General features: G+C 42.7%; 1 protein-coding gene across 1 annotated transcript in view; it reads left to right on the plus strand.

The window, feature by feature from the left end:
• Positions 1 to 2,799: 2,799 nt before the first annotated feature.
• The window catches only part of MEGF10 (multiple EGF like domains 10), a 171,714-nt gene continuing 160,374 nt past the window's right edge, over positions 2,800 to 14,139 (plus strand). The window contains exon 1 of the mRNA XM_029942159.1: positions 2,800 to 2,989. The gene's annotated coding sequence lies outside the window, so the exon portion shown is untranslated. The remainder of the gene's footprint in view (positions 2,990 to 14,139) is intronic.

The following is a 14,139-nucleotide window of genomic DNA, read 5'->3' on the forward strand; positions in this document are numbered from 1 at the left end:
TCTTAAGAACCTTAGGTGTAAGCATTTTCTTAGATAAAACATAAAAACCCCAATGATAAAATAAGAAAGTAGTAATTTGACTTCATCAAAATAAAAAACTTATGTTGTTTGAAACACAACACAAGAAATGGAAAGGCAAGAAACATATCAGTAGAATATATGTACTACACACATATCTGACAAAAGTAATCGAAATATATAAAGAACTCCGACAATAACAAAAATGCAAATGACCTCATTACAAATGTGCCAAAGATTTGGACACTTCCTTGAAGAACAAATAGCATGCAAACACACAAAAAGATGGTTAACACGTCTGATGGTCACTGCCATTAATCATTAGGGATATGCAATTAAAACCGTAACCAGAGGGGCACCTCAGTGGGTTAAGCGTCTGACTTGGGCTCAGGTCATGATCTCACGGATGGTCAGTTTGAGCCCTGCATCAGATTCTGCACTGCACAGAGGCTGCTTCAGATCCTCTGTCTCCCTTTCTCTCTGCCTCTCCCCTGACTCACACAGACTCTCTCAAAAATAAATAAAACATTAAAAAAACCCCATAATGAGACACCACCATATATCCAGTAGAATCACTAAAATAAAAAGACCCGCAGTACCAACTGTCGAGGTGGAGCAACTCTCAAACATTGCTGGTACCAAAGTAAAGTTTGGACAACTTTATATAATTATACACTTACTGTATAAATCAGTAATCCCAGTGCCTTGCAAGAAGAAAAATAACTTCATATGTCCACAGAGGGACTTGTGCAACAATGTTTCTAGCAGCTTTTTTCATGATGAACCTAAACTTGAAACAACCCAAGTGTCTATCAACCTTCTGTGAATGGGGGCACAAATTGTGGTAGAGCCATCCAGTGGAATGCTACTCAGCAATAAAGAGAAACAAACTGCTAATACAAACAACATCAGTGCATCTCAGAAACATTATGCTCAGTGAAGGAAGCCAGACGCAAATACATATTATGTGATTCCATTCCAGAAACTCTAGAGAAGACTAATTTAATCTGTAGTTACAGAAAGCAGCTCAGTGGGCGCAGATGACATGGTCTGGGAAACACTTCAACAAAGGTGCAAAGGAACTTTCTGGAGCTGTGGCATTGTTCATTATTTTGCTTGTGGTAGTGGCTGCATGCGTGTACACGTTTGTTGAAAACTCATCAAATTGTGTATATAATATGAGTGCAATGCATTGAATGTAAATCATGTCTCAATATAGTTGATTAAAAAACTCAGAGGCAGTGAAACAACCAGGTTCATAAAACATACAGCTAGGTAGCTTTGGGAATTAAGTGACATGATCTAATGGGCTATCTTCAGAACACAGTCATGTAGTCAATCAGCTCTAGATTTATGGCTCTGATCCAAGTTTAAACTCCTGGCAGAGAAGATCAAAAGGGACTAACTTAGGTCAGGTGCCCACTCTCCGACCTGGAAAAGCTGGACCATTCTGATAGACCTTACCATCCAGACTGCACTAAGGCTGACAGATAGGACTGGCCTCCAAAGAAAAATGGAGCTACTGTTAACCAGATGAAGGGGAAATGATGCCTGGTAAACAAACAAACAAACAAACACACTCTTCCCTTGTGTATTTCCAGGGATGTGACCTAGGAGGATGGTGATATATGCTTATTCATTCAAGCATCATTTTGAGTATGGACTATTTGCAGATGCTTTTACTGACTGGAGATGGATGTGCATTTGACAGTTCTACAAGAAGAGAGTTCATATTGATGTAAGGAAGAGAAATCCGGTAGGAAATGATCGTCTGGCTTGGGCATGGAGTACAAGCCTCTTTTGGAGAGGTGGTGGAGGGGTGTGTGTAGGGTCGTGATAGATCCAGCTTAATATAAGAACTTTCCAGCGATTTTAAGTTTGTATCCGCCTTCATCGTCCGCACGCGGCGAAATTCTTTGAGAAGGAAGAAGGTAGACAGAGAAACGGCTTGCAGAATTCACGTCCTAGCCAACCTTAAAATGGAGAAAAAAACACTTTCCTCCGTTCTGACTTTGTGAGTGGTCTCCGGGGGCCTCCTTGGCTAGTCGGCAGAGGGAGCCATTCCCCAAGAAATCTCTGGGCGTCGCCAGGCAGAGCGCCTGGAGGGACTCCCCAGCGGGTCCGGGGAGTTCTCTTTGCCCCGCCTCTGTAAAGCAGGCTTCCTCAGTGCCCCCCTCTCGCGAAATCCTCCCTCCACCTTCCAACCACTTTGTGGCCGCAACGCACACTCTGGCACGTCCCTCATTTGCGCTCCTTCACTGGCACCAGTGCGGACTTAAGGTCCATCCAGCTGGCCACTGGGCGCTGTCCCCAGTACCTCAAGTCCTGATAGAGGGTCTAGAACACCTGCCAGGGACTTTGACTCGGGCGCGCGCACTAAACGCAGACAGGCACTCTTTCCACCACCCCTTGATTCGTTTCTTGAGGTGACCGCCCCCGCCCCCTGCCCCCTGTCCCGAGAGTTTGCCAACTTCGTGGAGGGTCTATCCGCTTGCGTTACTCCCAGTGGGTAGAAGCCGCTCCGGCAGGGGCGACACGTGATTGGGACTCTGGATCTGCCCGGTAGGATCCCGCCGGGTGCACTCGGGAGTGAGAGACACCAAGTGACACCCCCCAGTGGCCACTGCCCCGGCGGCCGCGGCAGCTGCAGCAGCAGCAACTGCTCGCATCCCAGCCCCGGCTCGGGTTACTCCCCTCCTCCTCCAGCATCTCGGGCCAGACGGGGAAAGCCTTGTTGAAGTTTGCGGCGAGTGCTTCCCCGGTGCACAAAACTAGGGGTCTGGACACGCGTGGAGACCGGCCTCCCTTCCCGCGGGTCCACCTTGGAGCCTGACCCTCCAGGCATCGCTGCCTGCCGGGACGTTACTTGGAGGCCGACTGCGCTGGTGGAACAGATTTTGTTTCTCGTCTGGCGTTGGGTGAAAACCGGGCAGAAGGGATTGTGCTGCAAATCTCAGATCTCGGGACCTGGGTAAGAGTTGGGCAAACTCACTTCTGGCACCTCCTGGACCTTGGCCGGACCCTGGCTGGTTTGTTATGGGTTGGGGGCATGTTTTCCTTTAGTCCTGAGACCCGGGTGCCGCGTGAGCCAGGGCGGGATGGGCTCAGTCTGGGTTGTTTACTTTGTCTCAAAGGTTTATTGTTACTGTTTACGTTTGGCCTTGTTTTTTGGGGGCTATTTAGGAACTTCCTGGAGTATTTTTTCTGGAGAAACACCCCGATTACGCATTTTGTTTTGCATTATTTATGCCCTTGCATTGCCTTTTCAATGTTTGTTCTATGTTGTTGACGGGTGTCAGAGCTGGACGTAGAGAGGTTTTGAGAGTGAAATCAGGGAAGGAAAAGCAGTTTCAGCAGGACCCTTTCTTCCACACCAGCTTCCCTTCTCTGGAACCTTTACTTATTTTCCAAACTTTTCTTTCTCCAGTACTTGATATTTGCTTAGGGCAGACAGGCTCAGGATGCTCTCTCTTCCTGCCTTCTCAGAGTCCTTTAGGGGTGTGAGGATCCCAACCTGAGGACTTGTACCAGAGAGACCTGTTCCTTGTCGGCATGCCTGGCTTCACAGCGAACGTTGGGAGGGGCACTTCTTCAGACCACAGAACGATCTTGTGGTAGTCCTTTAAAGAGCTTGGACTGTGAGCCCTGATTTAAGGGAAACATATTGTCTTTATAGTTCTTTCTGGAATTAAGGATGGTACCACGGAGTAAATGAGGTATAGTGATTTATTTGATGTTTCCTTAGATAATATCCTCATGGGAGGACCCAAATTCTTTAGGGGAAAGTTAAAGTTTGGGATGTTATTAGCCGAAAAGTTCTCAGGCAGTAAAATCCATGTTGGACAGAGAATGATTTTCCTCGCTGGTTCTTCTTGCCTTTCTCCTTTACATCCTGCATCTCACATGGTGTGTGGTCTTCTGAACTGAAGATACTTCGTTCCTTATGGATGAAAAGATGAGGATCCAGGCTTTCTATCCAGAAGTGTCATTCTCCTGACATCACTGCTCCAAGGGCTCAACTTTCAGGGTACTTTTAGTTTTCCTGCTCTGAGATCAAAGAGTTCAGTAGGGGTGAGGTCTGAGACCTGGCAGCCTGAGGTGAGCTCTCAACGCTGCCACGTTCCAGTTGTGGGGTTTGGGGCAAGTTACTTAATCTCTCTTATCTTCATCTATAAAGTCTGAATGATAATAATAATCCTTACACCAGAGGATTGTTAAAAGGATTGGATGAATCAGTGCCTGTGGAGTGCTAAAAGCCTGGCAGATAATTAGTTATGATGATAAGGAGGAGATACAGCTAACATTATTAACCATTGTATCACCATAATATAGCTGAGGGTTAGCTATTGTTCACATTGGAATGAGCTGTGAAGGCTGTGCTCATGCGGACTTCACAACCACCTAGGATGAGATGTATTGCCAAATTTAACTCACACATGATCTTTGTATTGCTTTCTGCTGGGACCCTTTCAGAGGAGCGAAAGGTGCATGTGGCAGGGCTGGGATTTTAGAGGAGAGGTCATGGTCGGGGGCCAAAGGGTGCTTAGGATGGGCTGGCAGGTGGGAAACCTATAGTCTTTTACACCCTGCATACTGCCTTAGAAACTCCTTGCATTAATATACCTCCTTTAACCTATTTCTTAGAGGACATTCATTTGTTCAATAAATATTTATTAAGTGTCTATTACATTTCCAGCGCTGGTCTGTGTTCCATATTATTTACGTTCATTGGCTTCATTTTAAAAATGCATGAGTATTTGCCTTCTGTCTCCCTTCTCCCCGCGTTATGCATTTGAGGGCATCATGTGACACTAGCTCTCCACAAATTAAATCCCAAATACTTTTTAGCTATAATGATTTCAAGATCTATTAAAATGAAGAGGATGTATCACTGAGGAATTGAACAAAATATTCAGTATAACCTCCAGCAGGTTACTTCTCCCATCAGCTTCCTCTTATGTAAATTTGTATTGGGAGGGAGGGAAAGAGCTGGCTAATCTCCAGGGTTCCTTCTGTCTCTACAGTCCTTAGATTAGCTGCTTTACCTCACTGGTATTTGCTTTTGAACCTCTTTTTTGTCTTTTCACATTTGTCTTAGGTGCATAAATTATGTCACTTCCATCATTGGCCAAGTGAGTAATGGGGTCAATAATTAATAAACGAGGAAAAGCATTCGGCTCTGCATTCATTTCCTGTTATTTTCAGCTTAGGCAGACTAGGCTGTGAGAAATGGCCAACATTTGCCCATTTTTGACATATATAAAATGGCAATTTCATACCGCTCAACCTAGGATAAATCCCAGCCCCCTCCACTTTGATCCACATGCAGTAAGTCTTAGGAGATATGTGAAAAGTCCGCAGTTTTACAGGTTCCCCATGGCAAACCCAAGTCACATGCTCATGCAGCAGCCGTGACTATACCTTCCTGGTGATTGTCTGCTTGGTCTAGTAGCGTATTCCTAAAATACAAATCCGATCATGACATTACCTTGTTTAAAAATCTTTGGGAGCTCTCCTGATGGTGAGCATCAGTGTCACCCAGGTGCCCAGGTGCTTATTCAAAATGCAGGTTTCAGGGCTTCACACGAGAGGCAAGGGCCAAACATCTACATTTGAGCAGATCTTTAAATGAATCTGATGGAGGTGACCTAAGATCACAAGTGGACCAACACTGGTGTATAGCATAACACCTAACATCTTTTAACGTGACATGCAAGAGCAACATAGCACATTTTCTGCTTACCTCTTCCCCTGGCCTCTTACCCCACTAATCTTGATCTTGTTCCTTTAAAGGATACATTGCCTGCTCTTCTCCCCAGACTAGCTGTGTATGCTGTTTTCTGTGCCAGAAATGTCTTTGTTCCTCTTTTTAGTCCAATCCCCTTACTACTCATTTATGCCACAAGATGCAGTTCAAATAAGACTCTTTCTCTGCCACTTTTCCTAATTGTCTCTCATAAACTCAGCGATATCTCTTATGATTCCCAGTCTTCTGTGTGAATCACTTTAATATGGCATCTATCATATTGTGTCAGATGTAGTTGTTCCTTGGATGTTTGTCTAACTGATTGGTGTGTTTACCATTCCTTATTTTAAGCCTTTATCTGCATGGCTGGCACATAAGAGTTACGTAATAAATGCTAAAGGATTGTCGGGGAAGATGGAACGAATAAATGTTAGGTGACATTTCTTAGCACACAAAGTGTTTGGGATAGTCATACATACTAAGGGCTATGGAGAAGCCAGGCAAGAACTTACAATTTGGCTAGACATAGTGTGCAAACTTAGTAACCTGGAGTGGTAAATGGACAAGATAGAATATCCTGAGACTTATGAAACACTGGATGCCATCGCACTGATGTTATATATTCAACCCTATGGTAGAGCTAGGATACGAGACCTTGAGTATATTATACCTGTGGGGTGGTTTTGGTTGTGAATGACAGTGTCGGGCCCTGGCAAAGCCATTGCCAGTAATCCAAAGCGCTTTTGCCCTGTGCCTGTCAATTCATACATCCCTTTGTATTTGTTTTTATATTCAATCATAAATATGGTGACCAGTTTAGTACTATTTTTTCCTCTGTTAGTATAGGATGCATTCCTAAAAATAGGTCCAAAGATTGATGGTGCCAAAGCCTACCTTTTTTTAAGGGATGCTGGCCCTAGGAACCATGTAAGTTACAAAATGTTTAATTAGTCATTTATGCCCTGCATTCAGGGTTTACTCCTTTCCTTAATTTTTCTTTCTTTAAACATTCTATAATTTTGATATTTCCCTTCTCATTTGAACAACAGTAGATCTGTTGAAATTCAACAAATGTCTTGATTCAGGCCAAAGGTTGGCCATCTTTTTCTTTCATTTCTGGTTCACATATATTAAGTTTCATGAGACAAAAGCTTCTTTTTATTACTGTATGTTTTTAGTTGTTTCATTTCTCATTTTTTGTTTTTAATTTTTAAAAATATTTTATTATATATTTTTGAGAGAGAGAGATACAGAGCATGAGTGGGGAGGGGCAGAGAGGGAGGGAGATACAGAATCCAAAGCAGGCTCCAGGCTCTGAGCCATCAGCCCAGAGCCCGATACAGGGCTTGAACTCACGAACCCCAAGATCATGACCTGAGCTGAAGTCGGACACTCAACTGACTGAGCCACCCAGGTGCCCCATCTCACTCATTTTTTTATAATAATCAAAATAGGCAATAACATACGGACAAGTGAACAAACATTGCGGGGTAATGACCAAGATGGTAATGTTGCAGAAACAGACATTTTCGCTCATGGGCATCTTCACCAAAAGATGAACCAAGATGATCATTCATAGGCTGATGCATTCAAGTTCCGGGGACTTAGGGCAGGAAGGGAGCAGCATCAGCTCATGGAGTGCAAACGTCCACATTGTTAGGACTTAAAACAAAGCAATATTAAGAACTGCCTGCCTCAATTTCTCAAGGATGTGCACCTAGTGTTCTGTGTTAAAAATTAGCTCAGTTTTAAGAATCAATGACAACTCACTGGATTTTGTTGATTTGTCTTCTTTTCCAATGCTATTTCCAAAATGAATGTTTCTACCTTAGTTTAAGCTTGCATCTGCTTGTACTTCTGCGAGTCTCTTAACTAGTCTCTTAATGTCTTCATTCATTCATTCACCCATTCATTCTCTCTGAATTTCCCAAGATTTGGTATTTATCTCTAGACTCTATTTTCTTCACAATTTAAGCTTATTTTGTCACAGTGATCATTCTCTTTTAAAGATAATTATTGCAGAAGATTAACTTACAGCACTTAATGTGAGGGTTTCTCACTCGATGAGGAAAAAAAGTACAAACCAGTGTTGTTTTACTTTATACAACTTGATTTGCAGAACTATAGGTTGTCATGTGGATGTCATTTGCAAAGGCATACTCTGCCATTAGCCAGTCTGGAAAGTGTGAATGGGATCATCTGTCCTGTTATGATGGAGGTTCATTTCTAGTGATTTCCTCTCCTGTTTCATTTGTAGTGATTTATGCTTTTAGATAAAGAAACTATGTAAAGCATTTTAACCACCTCAGTGTCCGACTCAGAGGGCCATAAATTGTACCCTTCCCCCTTCTAAGACAAAGGAAACAGTATTTCAGCATGGAAATCTCATCTTCATAGGTACATGTGCAGGATATTAACATCTGTTAAAAACATCTTATCTTTGAGAGCAAAGAGGCCTCCATCCTAGAGGGTGGGTGACTGAGTGCCTTGTCACGAACGTCCTGGCCAACCTGAACGAGCTGTGTGCATTGGCTCCGTTCTCAAACCTCGCCACAGGTGACCATCCCACTATGTCCCGTATAAATACCTTCTGGTAAAGAATCATGTTTGTCTTCTTTAAAAACATTTTTTAACGGTAAACTAAAAACCAAGGCACAAACTTAACTTGTTCCTCCAGGAGCAAAACAGAAGTATGAAATCTTGGTTTGGGGCCCAGGGGATTAATTTTGCAATCAAAATGAAAAATTTTACATACCTACCTCCACTGATATGTTCAGAACTGTACTTTATTTATTTCTGGACAAGGAATTAGTGGCAACATGTTTTTGCATTCATTAAAAAAGAAGTTGGTTTGAGTTTTATTTTTACCCATCATGCATTTATCAGGTGTATAGGGCAAAGGCATGCTTATTATGTGGGGTTACTGAAATACTTGCCTTAAGAAAAGTAAAGATTAAAAAAATGCAACTGACTGGGTGAGTCTGGGTGTTGTAAGGGCCAATATGCCCTTCTGAGGGCTTCTCCGAGAGTTCATTCTAGAGAGAGGATTTGGTGTGCTCACCAAAATTTTCCTGGCACTGTGGGGCTTCGAAGAGAGAGGATTCGAGTGTGCGTGGCACATTTTAGATCATGAAACTCAGCCAACACGCGGCTGCAGACATTGCTAGATGTTTCAAGGCATAGAGACTCAACCCTTCCACAGAAGCGGTGAGTTAACACACCGGGGACCCTAGGACTAGATTCTGCCTGCTCCCCGCCGCCCCTCGTATTACACTGCGACTATTTCGTCATGTAAACCAGATGTGGTTTGGGACACTCATTAGGAGTCACATAAAAATGGAGCCCCCATTCCACGTGAAGGTGTGAAGCGAGGAAACTGTTAATTCTTTCAACAACTGTGGGGCTTCTTGTGGATGGGGGTAGGGTCAGGGCCATGTTTCTTCTGGCATCATCTGGATGTAAATTCACATTTTCCCCTAACATCTTCATTTTAGGGATTATTTTGCCACACTGCTGTGCTGTTTCTTTTCACGTGAAGTTGTCATTTCCCATTACTTAAACTTTACAAAGTGTCGTCCAATGTGTAGTTCTGAGTAGCTGAGCCTTAAGGCTTGGAACTGTGGTGGAAGTTCACACAAAACTTAAAGCTATTAAACCATTAATTCAGTAGTTATTGTTAATGCTCATATATTAATTATAAGCCTGTCATATATTGTTATTGGTTGCTATTGTTAAATTACCAAACATTTATTATTAAGTATTATATATTAATTATTTCATAAATTTTTTGGTTACTATTAATTATTAAAATATTTAAAGATGAACATAAACCGGTTTGTTTTCATAAAAGCCATTTGTCCCCATGGCCCCTGAAACTTTCTTCCAGTCCATCTCTTGCTGAAGGCTCTAGCCTCTTTTAGATGGCTTCTGTGTTTTCCTTCAACTTTTGTGCTCCTTGCTGACCCTACCCCGAAATTCTTATTACCTCTGACTAGCTGTTTTCTTTTAGTCATTCTTACCCTCCGCGTTCCTCGGTGCCCCGATCATTCTCCCCTGCCTCCTTGGTGTTTCCCCCGCACTGAGATTTGGGATCTGTGGTATACAGCGTCTGCCTTTCAGTATAACCCCATCTCCTGCGCCTCCCTTAAACAGAGGAGTGTGTACGCTCAGCTCATTAGAGAGTTTAGCAAGGCTTGAGGCCTCTGTGCAGCCTGTTTTCAAACAGCGGCCTGAGAATCACTGGCAGATACTGTCGCCCCTTCTAATGATCTGGGCCCTGTGGGGCTCAGGGGTGGGTACTTCTGACAGGGTATTGTGACACAGGTGGTCCCTGGATGCACTGCAATCCTTATTAGGGCTCCTTTGCTCCAGTCAGAAGGCACAACTTTTTTCTTTTTCTTTCTTCTTCTTCTTTTTTTAAAAAATATCTTAGTGACTTGGTCAGAGGGGGTCAGGGAGAAGAGCTAGTCTGTGAGAACCCGTGCCTCTCCCTCTCTGCTTGGAGGGACAATAGCTGTAACACTACGCTGTTCATGTGACAGCCAGAGAAAGGGGCCCATTGTTCCAGGATTGGCTGATGCTACATTCTGCTCCGGCCAGCCATCCAACTGAGCTTGGTAGCCCCAAGGAAACAGACACACTTGAATTGGAGAGACAAAGAAAGGAGGTCAAGGCCTTTCACAGTTAAACTACTTGCAGCAGTGTGTCAGAGGTAGGATTTGGGAAGGAAGAAAGTAATTCTGAAGAAGCATCATTAATCTGGTTTGGGAGCATGAGACGTGGCGTTTGGGAGACACAAGTCTGTTAGAACCCCCAGTTGATCTTTGGCCAATGAAGAACTGTTTCTGAATATGTTCTACTGACTTACCTTATTGCAGGGTTTCATTATTGTTATAAAACAAAAAAGAGACTTTTCTCTATCCATGACAGGTGCAGGCACATTTCTCCACCTCTTTTCCCCAGGCTCATCAAAGACAGGTATTTGATCTGAAAGTCCACCTAAATTAAGGCCTATGACCTCAAAGAATGATTGTTCAGGGATATGTTTCCTGTGTATATGATGATATGTTCATAATCCTTCCAAATCTGATTTGGATAATAAAGTTTTAAGCCCAGAAGGTTTTTTTCTGATCGAAATACAGTTAAATCCATTAGAAAGTTATTGGTGAGTGGACAGTTATGATGTTGGGCTATTCCCTATCATTTAAATAGATACCACCCTCACCCCCAACTTCCATACTGGATGCTAGCCCTGGCGGGAAAGGCTTGCAAACTTCCTGTAAAGATCTAACTCAGAGCTCAACAATTGGCTACATTCTTTGTGTCCGAAGATTCAAATTCAAGGTCATAGCCTCAGCATAGGTCACAGACTTTTCGCACAGGATTGTTCTTTGAGCCTGATTACTCCCTTTATGAAAAAGTATGTCATTCATTCAGCCTTTGCTTCTGAGTTTCCTTCAAAGGGAAACTTAGTCCCTAGTTCCTGTGGATGTTTGTAGGAAGTTGTTTCTTTTTTTCTTTTCTCTTTCTTCCTTTTTTACTCCCTCCCTCCCTCTCTCTCTCCCTCTCTCCCTCTTTCCCTCTCACTCTCTCACACTCTCTCTCTTCCTTCCTTCCTTCCTTCCTTCCTTCTTTCCTTCCTTCCTTCCTTCCTTCCTTCCTTCCTTCCTTCCTTCCTTCCTTCCTTCCTTCCTTCCTTCCTTTGGCACAGAATACAGCCTTGAGTAAGGCAAAATGGGGAAAGCCTGGATGTAGTGGCCGTGGAGAGCCCTTTTACAAAGAGTGTTCAAACAGCCGGTACTCATTGGCCAGTAGGAATCCTTTTGTCTCTGAGATAAGAGGTTTCCTGACTGGGAAGATTAGGCTTAAAGAGGTTTGTACCCAGAAGAGGGCAATATATGATTTTCTTGAGGTCACTTGGAGCTCCTTGTAATTAAGTCTGCCATTGTACCTTGATGATAGACTATCATTGTAAATCCATTAAAGAAGGAGTAGCAAGTGGATTGCAGAGAGGCAAGTGGCTTTATTTTCTTCATTATATTTCCATTCCCTCTCCTCTAGTAGTTTGTTTATACTTTACTAAGTGGATATTTGGTTTTACTGATGATGTAGGTACCTTTGAAGTGGAGAAGGTGAAGGGAAGACTGTTCTTTGCAGGTGCCAAAAGATTGTGTTAAACACGCTTCTGAGTAGTTAATTAAATTTCACTTCATTGTCATTAGGCCTGTTCATTTGGCTCCATTCCTGTGATTTGGAGAGGTTCACTCTTCACTGCTATGAGGGGTGACCTTGCTCTCCTTGAAGTTCTGTGTTGATGCAGCTTTTGTTGAAAAAATAGGGAAGTGATATGTTGTCTTTTACTGTGGTTTATGTCCCAACTAGCATGTTTCATACTAAATGCTTTTTAGGCATAGGGTGCTTTCTGGGACTTCATTTTGTGTCAGAACTAAAACGGTGGCCAAGGAGGGCACTGAGCTGCTAACACTGTTCTGTTTAATCGGGGTATTGATTATGTGAGTATGTTCATTTTGTGAAAATATGTTGAGCTACTCGGTTCTATTTGTATCCTTTATTTGGTATTTTTATACTTAAATAAAAAGTTCAAAAAAATTTTAAAGCATAGTGTTTAATATGGAATTAAAGCTATAGCAGTGATAGAAAACAGCACACTTTGGGAACCCCAGCTGGCATATAATTTGGATCCTGGTGGAGCTAGGGTCTGGAGTTTTATATATATATCCATTACTGGGCCCTTCTTCCCATGGTTGGTAGAGCTCTGTGTCAGTAAGTAACGGACCAGCACCAGCAGAGTTCACTGTATGACTTTCCTAGGCAGAAAATCCAGTGCCTAGAAAGTCAACGGTGTTAGCAGACCTCCACCCTTTAGAATCTAAAACATAAGCAACCCTCCAAATTGGCCAATTAGCAAATCTCAATTCCATTATCCACCCGCCTCCTTCATTGTAATCTGTCAGGAAAATCAGACCAAGACTAAAGATTATGTATTTTTTTTTCTGAGTTTTAGATGACATCTTTCCTCAAATCTAATATTGGGATGCTTTCATTTTTTTTTTTTTTCTTTCACATTTTGCTATCAGGGACAAAGTGATAGGAGGTGTGGGGTCTTGGACTCCTCTCTCTCACTTATTTTGGCCATCATTTCCTGAACTCCATGAGCTATATCTCTGAATGTGAAGCATCCCCATAAGCAAACAAAACACTCCTGTTTTCTCTGTTTCAGTCGACTAGCTCCACATTGTAACAGCAAGTTAGAATGTTCTACAGGTAAGATGCCCCACACTGGTGATGACTGATATCCTCTAGACAGAAATAGGACCACAGGCCACTCTTAATGCCAGAAGCATCCTTTTGCTTATTAAAAAATGCATCAGTAGATGTTGTGCATTTAATGTTTTTATTTATTTTTGATAGAGAGAGAGAGGATGCAAGTAGGGGAGGGGCAGAGAGAGAGGGAGACTCACAATCCGAAGCAGACTCCAGGCTCCAAGCTGTCAGCATGGAGCCTGACATGGAGCTCAAACCCAGGAACTGTCAAATGAGCCAAAGTCAGTTGCTTAACCACCTGAGCCACCCAGGTGCCCTGGATGTTGTGCATTTAGATGACACACATTCTGCACCAGCCAGTCAGTCACTATTCTTGATGTGTCTTAATAATTGCTGAGCACCTGTGATGTTCCATATGATTTTCTGTGGTAGAGATGGGATGATACCTAAGGTAAACGAGGTCCCTGCCCTTTTAGACTTGCATTCTAGTGTATACTTCAAGCACTGACTCCTTGGTCCAGTGGACAAATGTATTTGAAAAGTTAAGCCCCAAGTATGCTATAATGTAGTAGTTTAGAGTGTGGGTTCTAGAACCAGACTTCCTGGATTTAAATCCTAGTTCATCCCAGTTCGTTGTGTTTTTTTTTTTAATTTAAATTTTAGTTAACATACAATACTGTATTGGTTTCAAGAGTAGAATTCGTGGATTCATCACTTACATACAACACCCAGTGCTCCTCACAACAGGTGCCCTCCTTGGTACCCATCCCCACCCACCTATCTCCATCAACCCAGTTTGTTCTTTATCATTAAGAATCTCTTATTGTTTGTTTCCCTCTCTTGTCTTCCCCATTCACGCCTTCCCATATGCTCATCTGTTTTCTTTCTTAAATTCCACATGAGTGCAATCATATGGTATCTGTCTTTCTCTGACTTATTTCACTTAGCATATAGCTCCTTCAACATCATTGCAAATGGCATGATTTCATTCTTTTTGACTGCTGAGTAATATTCCAGCGTGTGTATGTGTGTGTGTATACACGCACACATACACACACACACGCACACACATATATATATGCATATATATA

The sequence above is a fragment of the Suricata suricatta genome, chromosome 6 (genome assembly GCF_006229205.1).
Source record: "Suricata suricatta isolate VVHF042 chromosome 6, meerkat_22Aug2017_6uvM2_HiC, whole genome shotgun sequence".
Classification (NCBI taxonomy): domain Eukaryota; kingdom Metazoa; phylum Chordata; class Mammalia; order Carnivora; family Herpestidae; genus Suricata; species Suricata suricatta.